Source organism: Papio anubis, chromosome 6 (genome assembly GCF_008728515.1).
Source record: "Papio anubis isolate 15944 chromosome 6, Panubis1.0, whole genome shotgun sequence".
In the NCBI taxonomy this organism is placed as follows: Eukaryota; Metazoa; Chordata; class Mammalia; order Primates; family Cercopithecidae; genus Papio; species Papio anubis.
The window spans coordinates 63,653,591-63,674,526 of record NC_044981.1 but is presented as its reverse complement, the minus strand read 5'-3'; the positions used below and the strand labels follow the sequence as shown (position 1 = coordinate 63,674,526).

The window sequence follows — 20,936 nt, the reverse complement described above, 5'->3', positions numbered from 1 at the left end:
GCAGTGGGGCCCTCTCAACTCCATCCACAGGCATAGATCCAGGCATTTAGGACACCGACTTGCCTGACCCAACAGCCTGGGCTGCCCCACCCTTCCTGGCATTAATCATGGTGCAGGAGGGCCCTTTGCTTCATGCCTAGGCAGATCTCCAGGCATTCAAAGCACCTATTTGCTCAGATTTGCAATCTCGGGTACCATTCCTGTGCATAGATCTGGGTGAAGGGGGACCCTCTGTGCTTCATGCCCAGGCAGATGTCCAGGCATTCAGAGCACCTGCTTGCCTAGATCAGCAGCCAGAGTCCATGCCCAGGCATATCTCCAGGCATTAGGGGCACCCACTTGCTTGGAACAGCAGCCTGAACCTTCCCACCATTGCTGTGGAGAGACCCTGGCACAGGGAGCCCTCCTCAACTCCATGCTAAGCCAAAGCAGACATCCAGGCATCTGGAGCACCCACTCTCCTGGATTAGGAGCTTAGGCTGCCCTCCATCCCTGTGCAGAGAACTTGGCAGTGAGGAGCTTTCCAAGCTCCATACCTAGGCAAACCTCTGGGTACTTGGAAGTCATCTAGGTTTTCTCTTTGTGTTGGTACTTGTGCCTGCCTTTAGAGACCTTGTAGGTAAACCTGCTTGGTCCAGTCCTGCCCATCTTGCTCCTGACCCCCCAGGGCTAAGAATGCAGCTCAGACCACTTACTGTGCACTCCATAAATCAGACTATTGCCTGAGGAAACTGAGAGATTATCCCAGTAAATAAGAATTAAGTGTATATTCAGCTGCACCTTAGCCATAAGTCTCATCTACTGGCTTGTTGGTTGAATTGCATAGCCCAGTATAAAACCTGGTGACAAAAGTGAATAAGGCTATAGAAGCAAAGCCAAAAGACCTTACCAAGCATTCTGTACCATCAGACCCCTCAGAGGGGAGAAGAAAAAGGGAAAGAAGAAAAAATAATAATATAAGGATAAAAAGAAAAAGAAAAAATCCCACCTGTCCAAAAATAATTTTACAAAATGAGAAATGCCAACATTTCTGGATGAGAAGGAACCAACATAAGTATTCAGGCACCATGAAAAATATGAATGTCGTGACACCACAAAGGATCACACTATTTCTACAGCAAGGATCCCTATCCAAAATGGACTCAGACATGACAGATAAGCAATTCGAAGCATGAATTGCAAAGAAGCTCAGTGAGATCCAAGACAAGATTGAAAATAAAAACAAAGAGGCATCTAAAGCAATCCAGGAAATAAAGAAAGAGATAAATATCCTAAAAGGATGTTAGAGCACAGCTTCTGGAATTTAAAATAACCAAGCAGAAGAAAGAATCTCAAGCTTGAACATCAGTTTTTCAAGCTAACTGAGACAGACAAAAATAAAGAAAAGAGAATATAAGGTCAGGCATGGTGGCTCATGCCTGTAATCCCAGCATTTTGGGAGGCCGAGGCGGGTGTATCATGAGGTCAGGAGATCAAAACCATCCTGGCTAACATGGTGAAACCTCGTCTCTACTAAAAATACAAAAAAAAAAATAGCTGGGCGTGGTGGCGGGCACCTGTAGTACAAGCTACTTGGGAGGCTGAGGGAGGAGAATGGCATGAACCCAGAAGGTGGAGCTTGCAGTCAGATGAGATTGCACCACTGCACTCCAACCTGGGTGACAGAGTGAGACTCTGTCTCAAAAAAAGGAAAAAAAAAAAAAGAGTATATAAAATTAGCAAGTCTTCAAGAAATATGGAATTATAAATTATTGCCATTCCTGAGAGAGACAGAGAAAAAGAAATGACCTGGAAAAAAATTGAGGGAATAATTCCAAGAAAATTTTCTTAATTTTGCTAAAGAGGTAGCCATCAAGATACAAGTAATCCAGAGAAACCTGTGAGAGACTATACAAAATGCACATCACTATGGCATACAGTCACCAGACTACACAAGGTCAACACTAAAGCAAAAGTCTTAAAGGCAGCTAGTGAAAAATATAAGATCATATACAAAAGGAACTCCATCAGGCTAACAGCAGATTTCTGAGAAGAGACCTTACAAGCCAGGAGAGATCTGGGGCCTATTTTCAGCATTCTTAAAAAGAAATGAGATTCCAAGCAAGAATTTCATATCCTGCCAAACTAAGCTTTATAAGTGAAAGAGAAATAAATACTTTTCCAGACATTAATGAAATTCCTTACTACTAAACCAGCCTTACAAAAGATTCTTAAGGGAGTTCTAAACATGGAATTGCAAGAATGATACCTACTACCACAAAAACACACTCTACTTAGAAGGCATAGATACCTACTTAGAGTGGCATGATAGATTGAAAAAGAGCCCCATTCATTTGCATCTGCTGTCTTCAAGAGACCAGTCTCACACATAATAACAGCCATAGTCTCAAAGTAAAGAGTTGAAGAAAGATCTATCATGTAAATGGAAAATAAAAAAAACAGCAGGGATCACTATGCTTATATCAGATAAAACAGAATTTAAACAAACAAAAGTAAAAAAAGGACGTAGAAAGACATTAAATAAACAGTTCAATTCAACAAGAAGACATAAATATCTTCAATATATATGCACCAAGCAATGGAGCACCTAGATTCACAAAACAAGTACTTCTAGACCTATAAAAAGACTTAGGCAGTCACACAATCATAGTAAGGGACTTCAATATTCCATTGACAGCTTAGAGAGATCACTGAGTGAGAAAACTAAAAAATAAATTTTGGACTTAAGTTAAACACATGACCAATTGGACCCCATAGACATCTACAGAATGCTCCACTCATCAATCACAGAATATATGCTCTTCTCATCTGCACCTGGGACATACTCCAAGATTGATCACATGCTCAGGCTTAAAGCAAATCTCAATAAATTCAAAAAAATCAAAATTATACCAACCATACTATTGGATCACAGTGGAATAAAAGTAGAAATAGATACCAGAAGATCTCTCAGAACCACACAATTACGTTTACATGGAAATTAAACAACTTTCTCCTAAATGACTTTTAGGTAAAAAGGGAAATTGAGGCTGAAATAAAAAAGTTCTTTGAAATAAATAAAAACAGATAAAAAATTTCTAAATCTTTGGAATTCAGCAAAAGTAGTGTAAAGAGGAAACTTTTAAAAAGTAGTGTAAAGCATGAAATTCTACATTAAAAAAAGATAGATCTCAAATTAACAATCTAACATCACACCTGGAGGAACTGGAAAAACAAAAACAAACCCAGATATGTAAGGCTGGTTTGCTTGGTTAGCTGAAATACGGAGTAAAAATGGCCCACTGTGAGCAAGCTGGAAACACCTGATCTACCTTAGTTTAATTTGAGAAAGGTATTCAAAGGCTTAGGGAGATTGGGATGGTGGAGTTGATAAGAGTCATTTAGACCTACTTATCTAAGCTGGGAGGGTCCAGAAGATATACCCTTGACCAATGCCTTGCAAAATAGATTTGTGAGGGCAGCACCTGCATCTCTGAAGAAACCTGCAATTGCTCTTCTCTGTATGTCAGAGCTAACAGTGGGAACCACAGTCACTCAACTACTAAATTTAAGTACAGTGAGAATAATTGGATCCCGAGGTAGCAGGGGCCAAGTGGCAGCACTCAACAGTCAAAGGCAAGGTGCATGTAGCTACTGTAATGGATGGCAGACAGAAAGTGGCAATCAGAATAGTCTGATTTGTGTAGAGCTCTGACATTAACTAATTAAACATGGTATTCCTAGAAGTGAAATTGATAAGATGCCTACTGCATTCCTCTTGATTTATATAAGCAGAAATCTTCTAGTTCAAATGAACAAAAGAATAATTTGAATTACAGAAACAAAGAATCATGGCCCCTCAATCAATTCTCAGACTTGAGCCAGTTTACAGACCCAGAACCCCTTGAATGAAGGGAAGGCTGGGTCCTCTTGAGGAAGGACCCCACTACATTAGCAACAAGTATGCTGTAAATCTTTCTGCCATCCTTCCCCAAGGAGACTTCTGGCCTTTTACCACAGTAACTGTGCTTTGGGGAAAGGGAAATGATTAGACATTTTGGGGACTACTGGACACTGACTCTGACCTGACGTTGATACCAGGCAACCCAAAACATCACTGTGGTCCTCCAGTTAAAGTAGAGCTTATGGAGGTCAAGTATTTAATGGAGTTTTAGCTTAGGTCTCACTTACAATGAGTCCCTGGACTCATCCTGTGGCCATTTCCCCAGTGCCGGAATGCATAATTGGCATAGACATACTTAGCAGCTGGCAGAACCCCCACATTGGCTCCCTGACTGGTATGGTGAGGGCTACTATGGTGGGTAAGCCCAAATGGAAGCCATTAGAGCTGCCTATATCTAGAAAAATGGTAAATTAAAAACAGTATTGCATCTCCCATAATGATTGTGAATGGTGCCACCATCAACTTCACTAGCAAAATTTTTGCTTCCTGTTCTCATGACATTACATTCTGCTGGCCTAGAGGTCCTAGTTCCAGAGGGAGGAACTAAGCAGACACAACAATGACTCCATTAAACTGGGAGTTAAGATTGTCACCTGGACACTTTGGGCTCCTCCCACCTTTAAGTCAACAGGCCAAGAAGGGAGTTACAGTGTTGGCTAGGGTGATTTACCCAGACTATCAAGATGAAATCAGTCTACTACTACAAAATGGTGGTAAGAAAGAGTATGTGTGGAATACAGGAGATCCATTAGGGTGTCTCTTAGTATTACCATGGCCTGTGATTAAGGTCAATGGGAAATTACAACGGCCTAATTCAGGCAGGACCACAAATAACCCAGACCCTTCAGGAATGAAGGTTTGGATCACTCAACCAGGAAAAGAACCATGACCTGCTGAGATGCTTGCTGAAGGCAAAGGGAATATAGAATGGGTAGTAGAAGAGGGTAATCATCTATACCAGCTACGACCACATGACCAGCTGCAGAAACAAGGACTGTAATTGTCATGAGTATTTCCTCCTTCTTTTGTTAAAAACTTGTTTGTGTGTGTATATGCTTGTACTAAGAAAATATCTTCATTTTATTTCCTTTCTCCTTTACCATATTACATAAGATTTATTGATTTCACATCAGCATTTAAGTATTGTTAACTTTATGTAATAGTATTTGGGTTGGGGATTGGTGCATTTCTGGTTATACAAAGCATAGTTGTATTATGTTCGGTGTAATTATGACCTTATTATTTTCTTTATTTGAAGATGATGTATGATCTCAGGAGATGTGTATGGGTTCAAGTTGACAAGGGGTGGACTTGTGATAGTTAATACTGAGTGTCAACTTGATTGGATTGAAGGATTTGACCCTAGGTGTGTCTGTGAGGGTACTGCCAAAGGAGATTAACATTTGATTCAGTGGATGGGAAAAGACAGACCCACCCTTAACCTGGGTGGACACAATCTAATCAGCTGCCAGCATGGCTAGAATATAAGCAGGCAGAAAAATGTGAAAAGAGAAACTGTCCTAGCCTCCCAGCCTACATCTTTCTCTTGTGCTGGATGCTTCCGCCCTTGAACATCAGACTCCAAGTTCTTCAGTTTTGGAACTAGGACTGGCTCCTGGCTCTCCTTGCTCCTCAGCCTGCAGATGGCCTATTTTGGGATCTTGTGATCGTGTGAGTTAATAATAAACTCCCCTTTATATATATATATATATATATATATACATACACACACACACACACACACACATACATATATAATCTATTCCATTAGTTCTGTCTCTCTAGAGAACCCTGACTAATACATATGTCATCATGGAAATGCAGATCAAAACAACCATAAGATACCACTATGCACCTACTAGAATGGCCAAAATCTAAAACACTGACAAATGTGGAATAGCAAGAACTCTCATTAATTGCTTGTAGGAATGAAAAATTGTAGAGCAGATTTCGAAGAGAATTTCATGGTCTATTATAATACTAAACATACTGTACCATAAACCCTAGCAATACAAATTATGTCCACACAAAATCCTGTACATGGATATTTATAGCAACTTTATTTATATTTTCTAATGTGGTTACCTCAGCCTAGAATCCCAAGATGTCCTTCAATAGGTGATTGGGTTAATCAACTGTAGCATATCTAGACAAGGGAATGTTATTCAGTTCTAAAAGGAAATGAGCTTTTAAGCCATGAAACATGGAGAAACATTAAATAAGTATTACCAAGTGAAAGAATATAAACTAAAAAAAGCTACATGCTGTATGACTTCAACAACATTACATTCTTAAAGAGGCAAAACCATGGTGATAGCAAAAAGATGTCATGTTTAGGGTCTTGGGTGGCCCCTGTTAACCAACTCTCCCAGGGGTGATATGTTCCTTCAGTCCAATTCACACTGAAGATGAATCTGATGTTTATTCTGGGAGTACTCTTACAAGATGGACAGTGAGAGCTGGCTCATAGGCTGGGACATATCCAGTCAGGGATTGGAAGAGTGCTTGACTGGGAGGGTCTCCATCTGGAGACCATTCTCAGAGTTTAGGGAATTCTTCCCCCTTTCTTATGCTTACATTCAGTCCAGTCTATTAACAGGTGTTTGCTCCATAAAGGGAGTTTAAGGTATTCTTATAAGAGTAAGCTTTGTTTTAAGGTTCACAAAAGTTGCATCTGTGCTGAGGTGGCCTTGTCTCCAGGACAGCAGTGTTTTTAAGTGCTGTCATTATAAATACCTAGTAATCCCTGGGCCAGGATTAAAAGTCTCCAGGCCATGTTATATCGTATTGCTAAGTGTCACATAGCATGGGTTCTGAGAGATGTCTGAGTGGGCCTTATGGCCATCTTTAATCTTATAGCCATAAAATATAGTTTATAGCATACTACAAATGATTAGTGGTTTCCAAGCATTAAGAGAGAGAGGGGATGAATAGGTGAAGCATAGAAGATTTTTAGGGAGTGAAAATACTCAGTATGGTACTATATAAATACATGTCATTACACATGTTTCTAAACATATAGAATGTATAACACCAAGAGCAAACCCTAATGTAAATTAAACACTTTGGGTGATTATGATGTGTCAATGCAAGATCATCAGTTATAATCAGTGTACCACTATGGTGGAGAATGTTGATGATGGAGGAGGATTCACATGTATAGGGGTAAGGTGTATATGTGAAACCTCTCTACCTTCCTCTTAATTTTGCCGTGAACCCAAAACTGCTGTAAAAAGATAAAGTATTCAATAATGAAAAAAAATTTACAGTATCTGAACTAAATACATTCTCACCCTTCACACAATATACCCACGTAACAAAACTGCACATGTACTGCCTGAATCTAATATAAAAGTTGAAATTATTTTTAAAAAGGAAATATTAAAAAATAAACAAAAATCTTATAGTAAGCTCCCTTGAGTAACTCATTGTCCACAATCTCCTCCTTTCCTCCCTCCCTTTACCAGAAAGATAGTTTGCTGTATTATATATTGATAATTCAAAGGAGCATTAGCCTTTCTTATAGAGAAGGTAGAACATGAACTTATTTTTAAACAGGATAGTAGTTAGAAATTATAGTGAAGATGTAGCCCATTTTGAACTAGAAAACTAGACTCAGAGGACATAAAACAAATGGAAACAAATTTGGTTGAAGTGTGAAGTTATGTGGAATAAAAAGAATGACAAAATTTACGACCAAATCAGACAATTGCACACAGTGATAGCACTTATCAAAAGCTGCTCTAGTACTTTCAGGGAGCTTCAAAGTTTGCTCAGAAGTTTTATTATCTCCAGCTCTAACCTACTGTATTTTATTTTTCCCTCCAGGCCAAATTTTACTTAAGAGAAAGTCTTTTTTTTTTTTTTTTTTTTTTAAATCCTAGGAATATCTGTATAAAAGTGTTTTCATAAACATTGTAAGAGAGATATTACACTAGAGGAAAGAAAAAAAGAACTTTCATAGTTTGTCTGATTGAAGAATATGTATGTATTGACGGCCTGAGTAAGTATGAATGAGTGGAATGAAGTTGGGCTCAATTGAATTGATGTTGTTTTCATTAAAGAAGATAAGAATACTAGAAAATTTAAAATGCTCTCAGTGCTATATTTTACACTCACTGATTTATTTTTATAAAAGCTATTCACCAATGTTCCAAGGCAGAACATGACCCTATTTTAGTCAGCTTGTTATAACAAGATACCATAGACTGTCTTGCTTAAACAATAGAAATTTACTGCTAGCAATTCTGGATGTTGTAAGGTCCAAGATCAAGAGGCTGGTCTGCCTGATTTCTGGTGAGGGTCCTCTTCCTAGTTTACAGATTGACAACTTTGTGCTGTACCATCACACGGCAGAGAGAGGGGTTAAGGGTGGGTGAGAGATATCTATATGTATGTCTACATCTATAACTATCTATCTATTTTTTTTTAAATTTTTAAAGGGTCCATTTTTCATTTACATACAATCAATACATCATATTTACATATATATGACTGAATCTTTATTCTATTTTCTTCATATAAGATATTTTAACTGGTAGGTAACTGCTCTATTCTGTTTTTATAGAAAGACTAAATACCTTCTTATTCACAGGCAGTTTTGATGATGCTAGTTTGTCTCCAAATTACATACTGAATATAGTTAAAACCTTAATGAATAACATAAAAATTAAGATCCAGTATTAGCCTATTTTATGGGTCACACTGGTTATTCAAGGAGTCAACTGCCTATAGTGTGCGTCAATTACAGCTGCAACAAAACAGAAATCAAGTGTGGTTCTGAACACCTTGAAAAAGAAGTATGACTTCTAAGACGTTCACCACTGCTTAATAATGCTACTGATGGGAAATTCTTACACTGGGTTCATTTCTTTCCTTGTAATAACACTGATTTTTCTAGTGATATTTAACTTTAAAAAGGTATTTTACTTCTTTAACCCTCAGAGAACTTGTATATTTAGACAACTAACCAAAAAAAAAAAAAAAAAAAAATCAGACACACGTATCTTTGCCCATAGTTTCCAAAGGGTTACAGTGCAGGAATTTTCTATACTGCTATACTTCTATAATGCATTAAGGCACCTTATTCCACTTTTTTCTTAAAGGAAACCTTTTCTTTGGTTTCTTGTAACTTTTCAGTGAGTCTGTCTTTTGTTTCTTCCATCTTCTCTGTGATAAGCTCCTTTGTCTCCTCCATCCTGTCCTGTAGATATTCCTTGATGAGTGGTGGCGTGGACATGTAGCCATGACTGTGTAGATACTTCACAGTGAAGGATGTTCCTTCCAAAGTCACGGTGTACCGAGCAGGTGTTGCAATCTTAAACAAGGCAGATGCTGTGAGTGCATTTCCACTCTGGGAGTTTTTCAGGATGCTTACCACACTGTCAGGTAACCCAATGAGTTCTAGAAAAGGAACGACATTCACTCCTTTCAAGGCCGCATAATAAAATGTTCCAAACCAAACACCCAGAAGTTATTAAAGATGCATAGATCAGAACTTTTCCATACTGTCTAAATGTCTTCTTGAATGGTTGAGTAAAGACTAATGAATTTGTCTTACCGAAGAATCAGGCTACTTCCTTTTTCTGGAGTTCCCTGAGCTGTGGCACTGGATGAAAAAACCCTCTTGAATGAAACATGTTGCTTCCCTTGCCTTATGGCGAAGGACTCCTGGTTCAGGGTGAATGAGCATCCAGCTGGCCTCACTTTCCGCTGCAGCACTGGGCAACAGATAAAATTCAGCCATTGTTTTTGAGCCTTGTACCAAAACCACTTTGAATCAGCATTGTAACAAAAGTAAAGGTCCCTTTACATTTATTGAGATCAAAAAGACCAGCATTATGTGTTTCCAAGCAGCTGTCCTGCGTGCCAGTGGGGCAGTCGTGGTACATTCCATTGCATTTTGAAGAGTGTTGATGGAATTTCAGCTTCTCTTAGGGCCTTTGGAGACCGCCCGCCGCCCGCTTCCGCGCCAGGCCTGGATACGCTCCTCGGAAATGCCGAGCAGTGTTACTCAGCAGAGCACCCGACCCGGTGTGTGGGTCCGAGGTGGGGGAGACTCTGAGGGACTCCTCTATCTATCTATTAATATCTCATCTATCTATACTATCTATCTATCTATCTATCTATCTATCTATTAATCTGATTGAGAGAATCTCTCCTCTGTTCTCTCTTCATATAAAAACACTAATCCCATAATGAAGGCTTCACCCTCATGGCCTCAGTACCTTCTAAAAGTCCTACCCAGCTAATACCCTTTTAATCCAAGGGGTTAGGTTTTTTTTTTTTTTTTTTAATTTATTTTTATTTTGTTATTTTTTTAAATTTATTTATTATTATTATTATTATGCTTTAAGTTCTAGGTGCATGTATAGCGTGCGGGTTTGTTACATATGTATGCTGGAGTGCCCATGTTAACGGCCGCTGCCCACATCAACTTTCGTCAGCACCCATCAACTCGTCATTTACATCAGGTATAACTCCCAATGCAATCACCCCTCCCCCTCCCCTCCCCCATGATAGGCCCCAGTGTGTGTGTTCCCTTCGAGTCCATTGTTAGCATTGTTCCGTTCCCACCTATGAGTGAGAACATGCGATTTTGGTTTTCTGTTCTTGTGATGGTTTGCTAAGAATGATGGTTTCCAGCTGCATCCGTGTCCCTACAAAGGACACAAACTCATCCTTTTTATGTGCATAGTATTCCATGTTGTTGTATATGTGCCACATTTCGTAATCAGTCTGTCACTGATGGACATTTGGAGTTGATTCAAAATTTTATCACAGCCATCTGATCTTTGACAAACTTGACAAAACAAAATGAGAGGATTCCACTGTTAATAAATGGTGCTGGGATAATTGGCTAGCCATAAGTAGAAAGCTGAAACTGGATAACTCCTTCTCCGCTTATCTGAAAATTGTTTAAAGATGGATTAGAGATTTCAAATGTTAGACCCTAGTTACCACAAAAATCCTAGAGAAAACCTAGAGTAGTACCATTTCAGGACATAGGCAGGGCAAAGACTTCATGTCCTAAAACACCAAAAAGCAACGGCAGCAAAAGCCAAAATTGACAAATGGGATCTCATTAAACTAAAGAGCTTCTGCACAGCAAAAGAAACTACCATCAGAGTGAACAGGCAACCCTACAGAATGGGGAGAAAATTTTGCAATCTACTCATCTGACAAAGGGCTAATATCCAGGAGACTACAAAGAACTCAAACAAATTTACAAGAAAAAACAAACAATTTGTCAGGGTAGGCCAAAGGATATGAACAGACATTTCTCAAAGAAGACATTCATACAGCCAACAGACACATGAAAAATGCTCATCATCACTACAGCCATCAAGGAAGTACAGATAAAACCACAATGAGAGATACCATCTCACACCAGTTAGAATGGCGTCCATTAAAAGTCAGGCAACAACAGGTGCTGGAGAGGATGTGGAGAAATAGGAACACTTTTACACTGTTGGTGGGATTGTAAACTAGTTCAATCATTGGCCGGAAAACAGTATGCAAATTCCTCAGGATCTAGAACTAGTGCCATATGACCCATCATCCATTACTGGAGTAGCATATATCAAGGATTATAAATCATGCTGCTATAAAGACACATTACCGCGTATGTTTATTGTGGCACTATTCACAATAGCAAAGACTAGGGTTAGGTTTTAACATATTATTTCTGTGGGAGGGACTGAAATATGCATTTCCCATAAGAGACCCATTGGTAGACAGATGGCGAAGATAGGGTGAAGCTCAGTCCTCCAACTCCAAGCCAGCTTAACACAAGAGACTTAGGCTGCATTTCCAGCTGAGGTACTGGGTTCATCTCACTGAAGGATGCCCGGACGATGCGGTGTAGTCAGCTGCTGCAGCCGACCAGCGAGAGCTGAAAGCAGGGCAAGGCATCGCCCTCACCTCAGGAGAGGGAGAGGGAATCCCTTTTCTAGCCAGGAACTGAGACACACAACACCCGTGGAAAATGGGGTAACTCCCACCCCAATACTGTGCTTTTAAGCAAACAGGCACCAGGAGATCATATCCACACCTGGCGGGAGGGTCCCACGCCCGCAGGGCCTCCCTCATTGCTAGCACAGCAGTCTGTGATCTACAGAGCCGGGCAGCAGCGAGGCTGGGGGAGGCATGCGCCATTGCTGTGAGAGGCTTAAGTAGGTAAGCTCAAAGCTGCGGGGAGCTCCAGCTGGGTGGAGCTCACGGCAGCTCGAGAACTTCTGTCTCTGTAAGGCTCCACCTCTCTGGGGACAGGGGCTTTTAGCTACACAACAACAACAACAACAACAACAAAGCAGCAGAAACCTCTTGAGGCGCAAAAACGAGCTCTGTCAGGCAGCTTTGAAGAGCAGTGGATCTCCCCAACCACTGAGGAGGTTGAATCCCAGAGAAAGGGACAGGAACTGCACCACTCAAGTGAGTCCTGACCCTGAAGTAGCTAACTGAGGAGAACATCACATAGGGAGCCTCAAGGTGGGGAGGAGGCTTAAAGCAAGAATCAGGAGCAGGGAGCCACACTGCGCTATTCGAAAATATTCTATTTATCTTCCTCACTGCTGAAGTGGTGGGATTCAAGGTGGACCTCAATCTCAGCAGAACCCGAGCCTGAGGTCCGGACCATTGGGAAAACCTCAAAACAGGAAGGAACACTGCCACACATGGCTGCATCGTGCATCACCATCCAAGAACCAAAAATTTGAATAAAACCACAAAAGATGGGGAAAGCAGGGCAGAAAAGCTGGAAATTCAAAAATAAGAGCACGGTCTCCCGGCAAAGGAAGCTCGCCATGTGGATCAAAGCTGAATGAGGAGAATGGCTTTGGCGAGGATGAAGAAGAAAGGCACAGTCCATCAAATTTCTCAAGAGCTAAAGATGCGTACCCAAGCGCGAAACTAAAAATCTTGAAAAAAGTGGAAAAATTAATGACTAGAGTAATTAAATACAGAGAAGGTCGAAATGAAAGAGATGGCTCATGAAACACAAAAGAAATCACATTGATAAATGCAGAAAGCAGTAAACCAATTTCGATCAACTGGAAGAAAAAGAGTATCAGCGATTGAGGATCAAATGAATGAAATAGGCGAGAAGAGAAACCAAAAAAGAAAAAGAAAGAAAAAGAAATGAACAAAACCGCAAGAGGTATGGGATTATGTAAAAAAGACAAATCTCCGTCTGATTGGGTGCCTGAAAGAGGTGAGGGGAAAATGGAGACAAAGTTGGAAAACCTCTTCAGGATGTCGTCAAAAGGGGAGGAACTGGCAAGTAGGGCGGTAACGATAAATCAGGAAATACAGAAGGCATACAAGATACTCCTCGAGGAAAACAAGACATAATTGCCAGATTCACCAAAGTTGAAATGAAGAAGGGAAAAAATCTTAAAAGGGACAGCCAAGAGAGAAAGGTCGGGTTACCACAAAGGGAAGCCCATCAGACTAACAACAGATCTCGTGAAACTCTCCAAACCAGAAGGAAGTGGGGGCCAATATTCAACGTTCTTAAAGAAAATAATTTAAACCCAGAATTTCATATCCAGCCAAACTAAGTTTTAGTAAAGTGAAGTAGAAATAAAATCCTTTACAGATAAGCAAATCTTAGAGATTTTACAATCACCACTAAGGCCTGCTATGAGAGACCCTGAAGGAAGCACTAAACATGGGGAGAACAACCGGTACCAGCCATTGCAAAACATGCAAAATGTAAAGAGACCATGTCGAGGCTAGGAAGAAACTGCATCAACTAATGAACAAAATAACCAGTTAATATCACATAATGGCAGGGATGGGATTTCATAACAATCTTAACCTTAAATGTAAATGGACTAAATGCTCAATGAAAAGGAACCTGAACTGGCAAACTGGATAAAGGTCAAGACCACATCAGTCTGCTGTATTCAGAGGACCCATCTCACCATGAAGAGACATACATAGGCTCAAAATAAAAGAAAGGATGGAGGAAGATTACCAAGCAAATGGAGAACAAAAAAGCAGGGGTTGCAATCCTAGTCTCTGATAAAACAGACTTTTAAACCATCCGAGAATCAAAAAGAACAAAAGAGAATACATTACATATGGTAGGGATCAATTCAACAGGAAGAGCTAACTATCCTAAATATATGCACCCAATACAGGGAGCACCCAGATTCTACATAAAGCAAGTCCTTGAGACTTACAAGAGACTTAGACTCCTTTTACAATAATAATGGGGAGACTTCCAGCTTGCTCACTGTCAACATTAGACAAGATCAACAAGACAGAAAGTTAACAAGGATATCCAGAATTGAACTCATCTCTGCAGCAAGCAGACCCTAATAGACACATCTATAGAACTCTCTACCCCAAATCTATAGAATATACATTCTTCTCAGCACCACCTTCGTACTTACCAAAATTGACCACTGTTGGAAGTAAGCACTCTCAACAAATGTCACAAAGAACAGAAATTATAACAAACTGTCTCTCCAGACCACAGATTGCAATCAAACTAGAACTCAGGACTAAAAACTCAATCAAAACAGCTCAATGCATGGAAACTGAACAACCTGCTCCTGAATGACTACTGGGTACATATAGCAGAAATGAAGGCAGAAATAAAAGATGTTCTTTTTGAAACCAATGAGAACAAAAGATACAACATACCAGAATCTCTGGGACACATTTAAAGCAGTGTGTAGGGGAGAATTTATAGCATAAATGCCTACAAGAGAGAAAGCAGGAAAGATCAAAATTGACCTCTAACATGTAATTAAAAGAACTAGAGGAAACAGAGCAAACACATTCAAAGCTAGCAGAGAGGCAAGAGAAACTAAGATCAGAGCAAAGAACTGGAAGGGAGATGAGAGACACAAAACCCTCAAAATCAATGAATCAGGGTTGGTTTTGAAAGATCCAACAAAAATTGACAGGCGACTAGCAAGACCTGTAAAGAAGAAAGAAGAATGTCCGGCGCAATTAAAATGATAAAGGATATCTACCGACCCCACAGAAATACAAACTACCATCAGAATACTATAAACACCTCTACATAAATGAAGCTGGAAAACCTAGAAGAAATGGATAATTTCCTGGACACTTACACTCTTCAAGACTAAACCAGGAAGAAGTTGAATCTCTGAATAGACCAATGGTAGGCTCTGAGAATTGAGGCAATAGTGTAGCCTACCAACCAAAAAGTCGGGACCAGATGGATTCACAGCTGAATTCTACCAGAGGTATGGGAGGGTTGGTACCATTCCTTCACAAAACTATTTAAATCAATGAAAAGGGAATCCTCCTAATAAACATAAGGCCAGCATCATCCTGATACCAAAGCCGGCAGAGACACAACAAAAAAGAGAATTTACGGGCAAATATCCCTGATGAACATCGATGCAAAAATCTCCGTAAAATACTGGCAAACCCAGTTCAACAACACATCAAAAGCTTATCACCCTTGATCAAGTGGGCTTCCATCCTGGGATGCAAAGGCTGGTTCAACATTCGCAAATCAATAAACATGACCAGCATATAAACAGAACCAAGACAAGAACCATGATTATCTCAATAGATGCGAAAAGGCTTTTGACAAAATTCAACAGCCCTTCGTGCTAAAAGCGCTCAATAAATTACGGTATTGATGGAGCGTGCCTCAAAATAATGAGAGCTATTTATGACAGGCCCACGGCAATATCTCATACTGAATGGGCAAAAGCTGGAAAAATTCCCTTTGAAAACTGGCACAAGACAGGGATGCCCCTCTCTCACCACTCCTATTCAACATAGTGTTGGAAGTTCTGGCTAGAGGCAATTAGGCAAGAAGAGAAATCAGAATTATTCAGATGGAAAAGAAAGAAGTCAAATTGTCCCTGTTTGCAGATGACATGATTGTATATTTAGAAAACCCCATTGTCTCAGCCCAAAACTCCTTAAGCTGATAAAACAACTTCAGCAAAGAATCTCCAGGATACAAAATTAATGTGCAAAATCCCTGGCATTCTTACATACACCAATAACCAAGGAACCAAGAAACACCAAGAGCCAGAATCATGAAATGAACTTCCATTCACAATTCGCTAAAAGAGAATCAAATACCTAGGAATCCAACACAAAGGGATGTAAAGGACCTTCAAGGAGAACTACAAACCACTGCTCAGTGAAATAAAGAGGACACAAACAAATGGGAAAAGAACATACCATGCTGTGGATAGGAAAGAATCAATATCGTGAAAATGGCCATACTGCCCAAAGGTAATTTATAGATTCAATGCGTACATCAAGCTACCAATGAGTTTCTTCACAGAATTGGAAAAACTGCTAAAGAAGTTCATATGGAACAAAAAGAGCCCGCATCTCCAAGACATCCTAAGTCAAAAGAACAAAGCGCTGGAGGCATCCACGCTACCTGACTTCAAACTATACTACAAGGCTACAGTAACCAAAACAGAATGGTACTGGTACCAAAAACAGGAATATAGACCAATGGAACAAGAACAGAGTCCATAGAAATAATACCACACAAAAATACGTATCCCTGATCTTTGACAAACCTGAGAGAAAAACAAGAAATGAGGGAAAAGGTTTATTTAAATAAGCATCAATTTAAGGAAAATTGGCTAGCCATCAGTAGAAGCTGAAACTGGATCCTTTCCTTACTCCTTATCACGAAAATTAATTCAAGGGTGGATTAGGGCTTAAATGTTAGACCTAATACCATAAAAATCTAGAGAGAAAACCTAGGTAGTACCATTCAGGACATAGGCATGGGCAAAAGAGACTTCGTAATAAAACACCAAAAACAGCGGCAGCAAAAGCCAAAATTAGACAAAATGGGATCTCGTAAATAAAGAGCTTCATACCCAGCAAAGAAACTACCGTCAGTGAACAGGCAACCTACAGAATGGGAGAAAATTTTGCAATCACTCATCTGACAAGGGCTAATATCCAAGAACCTACAAAACTCAAACAAATTTACGAGAGAAAACAAACAACCCCATCAAAAAAGTGGAGCTAAAAGGATATGAACAGACATTTCTCAAAGACATTCTACAGCCAACAGACATATGAAAAAATGCTCATCATCACTGGCCATCCAGAGAAATACAAATCAAAACCACAATGAGAATACCACCATCTCACACCAGTTAGAATGGCGATCATTAAAAAGTCAGGCAACAACAGGTGCTGGAGAGAGGATGTGGAGAAATGAACGCACACTGTTGGGATTGTAAACTGGATTCAACCATTGAAGAAAAGCTCAGTAGCTAGTTCCTCAAGGATCTAGAACTAGATGTACCATATGACTACGCCATCCCATTACTGCAGGGATATACCCAAAAGGATTATAAATTATGCTGCTATAAAGACACGAAAATGCACTGCGTGTTTTTATTGCAGCACTATTCATAATAGCAAAGACTTAGAATCGGCCCAAATGTCCATCAGTGACGTTTGGTTAAGAAAATGTGGCACATATACACCATGGAATACTATACGGCCATAAAAAGGATGAGTTCTGCCGTCCTTTGTGCAGGGACATGGATGCAGCTGGAAACCATCATTCTTAGCAAACTATCCACAAGAACAGAAAACCAAACGCATGTTCTCACTCATAGGTGGGAACTTGAACAATGAGATCACTTGGACTCAGGAGGGAACATCACACACGGGGGCTATCATGGGGAGGGGATACATTAGGGAGTTATATACCTGATGTAAATAGCGAGTTGATGGGTGCAGCACATACAACAACATAGCACAAGTATACATATGTAACAAACCTGCCGCGTTATGCACATGTACCCTACAACTTAAAAGTATAATAAATAAAATTAAAAAAGAAAGAAAAGAAAACAAAAAAAAAAAAAAAGAGACCCATTGGAAAAAATATGCCAAACTATTGACTTTCAGCACAAAGGAAGAAGACAGTGACATCAAAAGTGCTCCTTGGAAGTGTGAATATTGTTTGGAAAGCTGAAATATGCTGGGCCGAACATACATTCATTATACCATAGATTATTTTTATCCAATATTTCCAATCAATAAAAAAGATTTCCTGATCATCTACCCTATGTCCAATTCTCTACTTTTTCCATGTGTATAACCAAATAAGATAAATCCCCTTTAAAGGATGGGAATATTGCCCAGCAGTGAAAACGATGTTGGCAATTGTATTAGTTTTCTATTGCTGCATAATACATCATCTCATTTATTTAGCAACTTTCAACAACACACATTCACTACTTCACAGTTTTTGTGGGTCAGGAATCTGGATGGAACCTAATGGGGTCCTCTGCTTAGGGTGTCAGAGGCCTCAGTTTAGGTATTGGTCAGGCTGCATCATCATCTAAAGGATTTGCTAGAGAAAGATCATCTTCAAGATCTCAGGTTGTTGGCAGAATTCATTTCTCTGTAGTTGTAGGACGGACATCTCAGATTTCTTGTTGGTTGTCAACAAGGGGACACCCTTAGCTTCCAGTAGCTGTTTGTGCTCCTTGCCACATTCCCCTCTCCATAGGGCTTCTCACAACAGAGGAGCTTACTTTTTTTAAGCCAGTGATGAAGAGAGAATCTTTCTCATTAAGAAGTGCCCAGTCCCACTTTTAAGGGATTTTAACTAATTAAGTCATGTTTCTACTGGTTTGAATGTACCCCCCTAAAAGTTTATGTGTTGGAAACTGAATCCCAAATGCAGTAGTTTTTGGAGGTGGGGCCTAACAAGAGGTAATTGGGTCATGGAGGCAGAACCCTCATGAATGGATGAATTAACATTGCCATCCAGGGAGAGGTTATCTTAACAGTAGGTTGTTATAGAGTCTGGCCTCTGGTGCCTTGGTCTCTCTTGCTGTTCAACCTTCTCTTATCTGATGATGCAGTAAGAAGACCCTCAATAGATGCCAGCACCATGTTCTTGGACTTCCTAACCTCCAGAACTGTAAGAAATAAACTTTTATTTTATATAAATTACCTAGTGGTTAGCAATGTTATAGCATCAGAAAATAGACTAAGACACATTCTCACCCAAGATAATCTTATTTTGATTGAATCAAAATTAACTGATTTGGAACCTGTATTACATCTGTAAAATTACTTCACAGTTGACATTTTTTATTGGCTAAAAGCGAATGCTACCCACATTACAGGAAATTAGATTATGTAAGGCCAGAACCTCACAGGGTAGAGAGTATAAGGGCAAGTTTAGTATTTGCCTATTACAGTAAGTTTAGGCTGTATGTTATTTTTATGGTAAGTAAGTTTTAAAGAGTGGGAGAACATTTTACAGTGATTGTTAACTAAAGATAGAAACAAATGGAGGTTGTATCACTGCTCTCCATGCAGTCTGGGCAACAGAGTAAGACTCTGTCTCAAAAAACAAACAAACAAGCAAAAAAACAGAGACTGTTCTAGAAAACAGAAAAACAAGCAAAAAAACAGAGACTGTTTTAGATTGGGCCTTACACCAGAGATTATGATTTTATTGTTGTGGAGTAGGACTAATTCATCAGTATTTTCTTTTCTATTTGTTAAGATACATGTGACATAAAAGTTTTATAGATTTAAGTTGTATGCTCCCAGGTGGTTTTTGTTTAATCAGGTGAACACAACTGCTTTCAATACTTGGAAAACAGAATGAAAAAGCTAAAGAGGGGGAGAGCTTGTCCAAATGCACACCTGCTTGTATTCCCATTAGAAGAATTTGATAAGATTGCCTAATTAAACAGTCACAGAAGAAAGATTATTGCAATTTTGGAATCACGTTAACTCATATTTTGGTAGATATCTAGAACATCTTTAATTCCGTAGTTAGAAAAAATGTTTAATTTAAAAAATAGTTTGTATGTTTCTTTGCTTTCTTCCTTTCTAAATAATTCACCTGAGGGTAAGATCAAGTTAGTCTTGTGTTAGTGAAATAGAGTTGCTACCCTGAGTAGAGGAAGAGGATATTCAAACGGGGTTGTGGTAGTGGCCAAGCATGGAATGGTAGAGTCTAAGAAAGGGGCAGAGGCAGAGGGTGTTCACACTAGATATTGTCATCAACAGATTTTTACATGCATAAGAGCTAAGTCTATTTACATTGATAAATATTGAGCAGATTTATTTCTCACTGTTAGAAAGGAAAGCTATAAATATAAAAAGAAAGAAAAAAACCTATGATAGTGATTGGAATTAGTGTTATCAGTGTGAACTCATGGTTTTATATACACGCACATACACATGCATACACAAACGCACACACATTTTCTGTCCCCTAAACTGAAAGGGTCTGGGAGAAGTGACACCCCAATAAAACGAGCTCATTTAGCACCTGGATCTTGGCTTCTAAATATTAATATAATTGTCATTAACAAGAACCAAGGTTTCTTGAGGAAATCACTAACTTTAGGAGTAGAACAGTAAAAGATGAGCCTGGAATGTCATGTTGTAAACGAAAACATCAAAGAATGTTGAAGACATGTCAAAAGAACACAGATGCCAGCTTGAAGAGACTCCCATTTTTAAAATCTGGTATGATTTAAACATTAACATAAATAAATATATAAATTACATCAATGAATTGATAAATAAATAGAAGATAAATCTTCCTTTATAGAAGAAAATTATGTATGTAGAAGGAATGAAGGAATTAAAAATGCACCATCTGGTAAACATCATAGAACTTGATACAGGCAAGAATAATCATGGATGCTAAAAATGGTGCTTAAAATTTTGATAAGAATCAGTATCTTAGAGTGTTTTGTGTTGCTATAAAGGATACCTAAGCCTGGGAAATTTATAAAGAAAGAAGGCTTATTTGGCCCACAATTCTGATGGCTAGAAAAGTTCAAGATTGGGCACCTGGTCAGGGCCTCAGGCCATTTCCATTTGTGGCAGAAGGTAAATGAGACCTGGCGTGTGCACATACCACATAGCAAGAGAGTAATCAAGAAAGAGAGGAGTGAGATGCTAGTCATCTTTTAACAACCAGGTCTCTTGCAAGAACTCTTTTACCCCTGAGAGAGGACAT

At 39.3% G+C, this 20,936-nt stretch overlaps 1 pseudogene across 1 annotated transcript; it reads right to left on the bottom strand.

Moving 5' to 3' along the window:
- Positions 1-8,430: 8,430 nt before the first annotated feature.
- LOC101002091 lies at positions 8,431-9,839 on the bottom strand (annotated as a pseudogene). Its single transcript, XR_002521387.2, has one exon. The product of XR_002521387.2 is annotated as a protein FAM210A pseudogene (transcript).
- Positions 9,840-20,936: the final 11,097 nt, after the last annotated feature.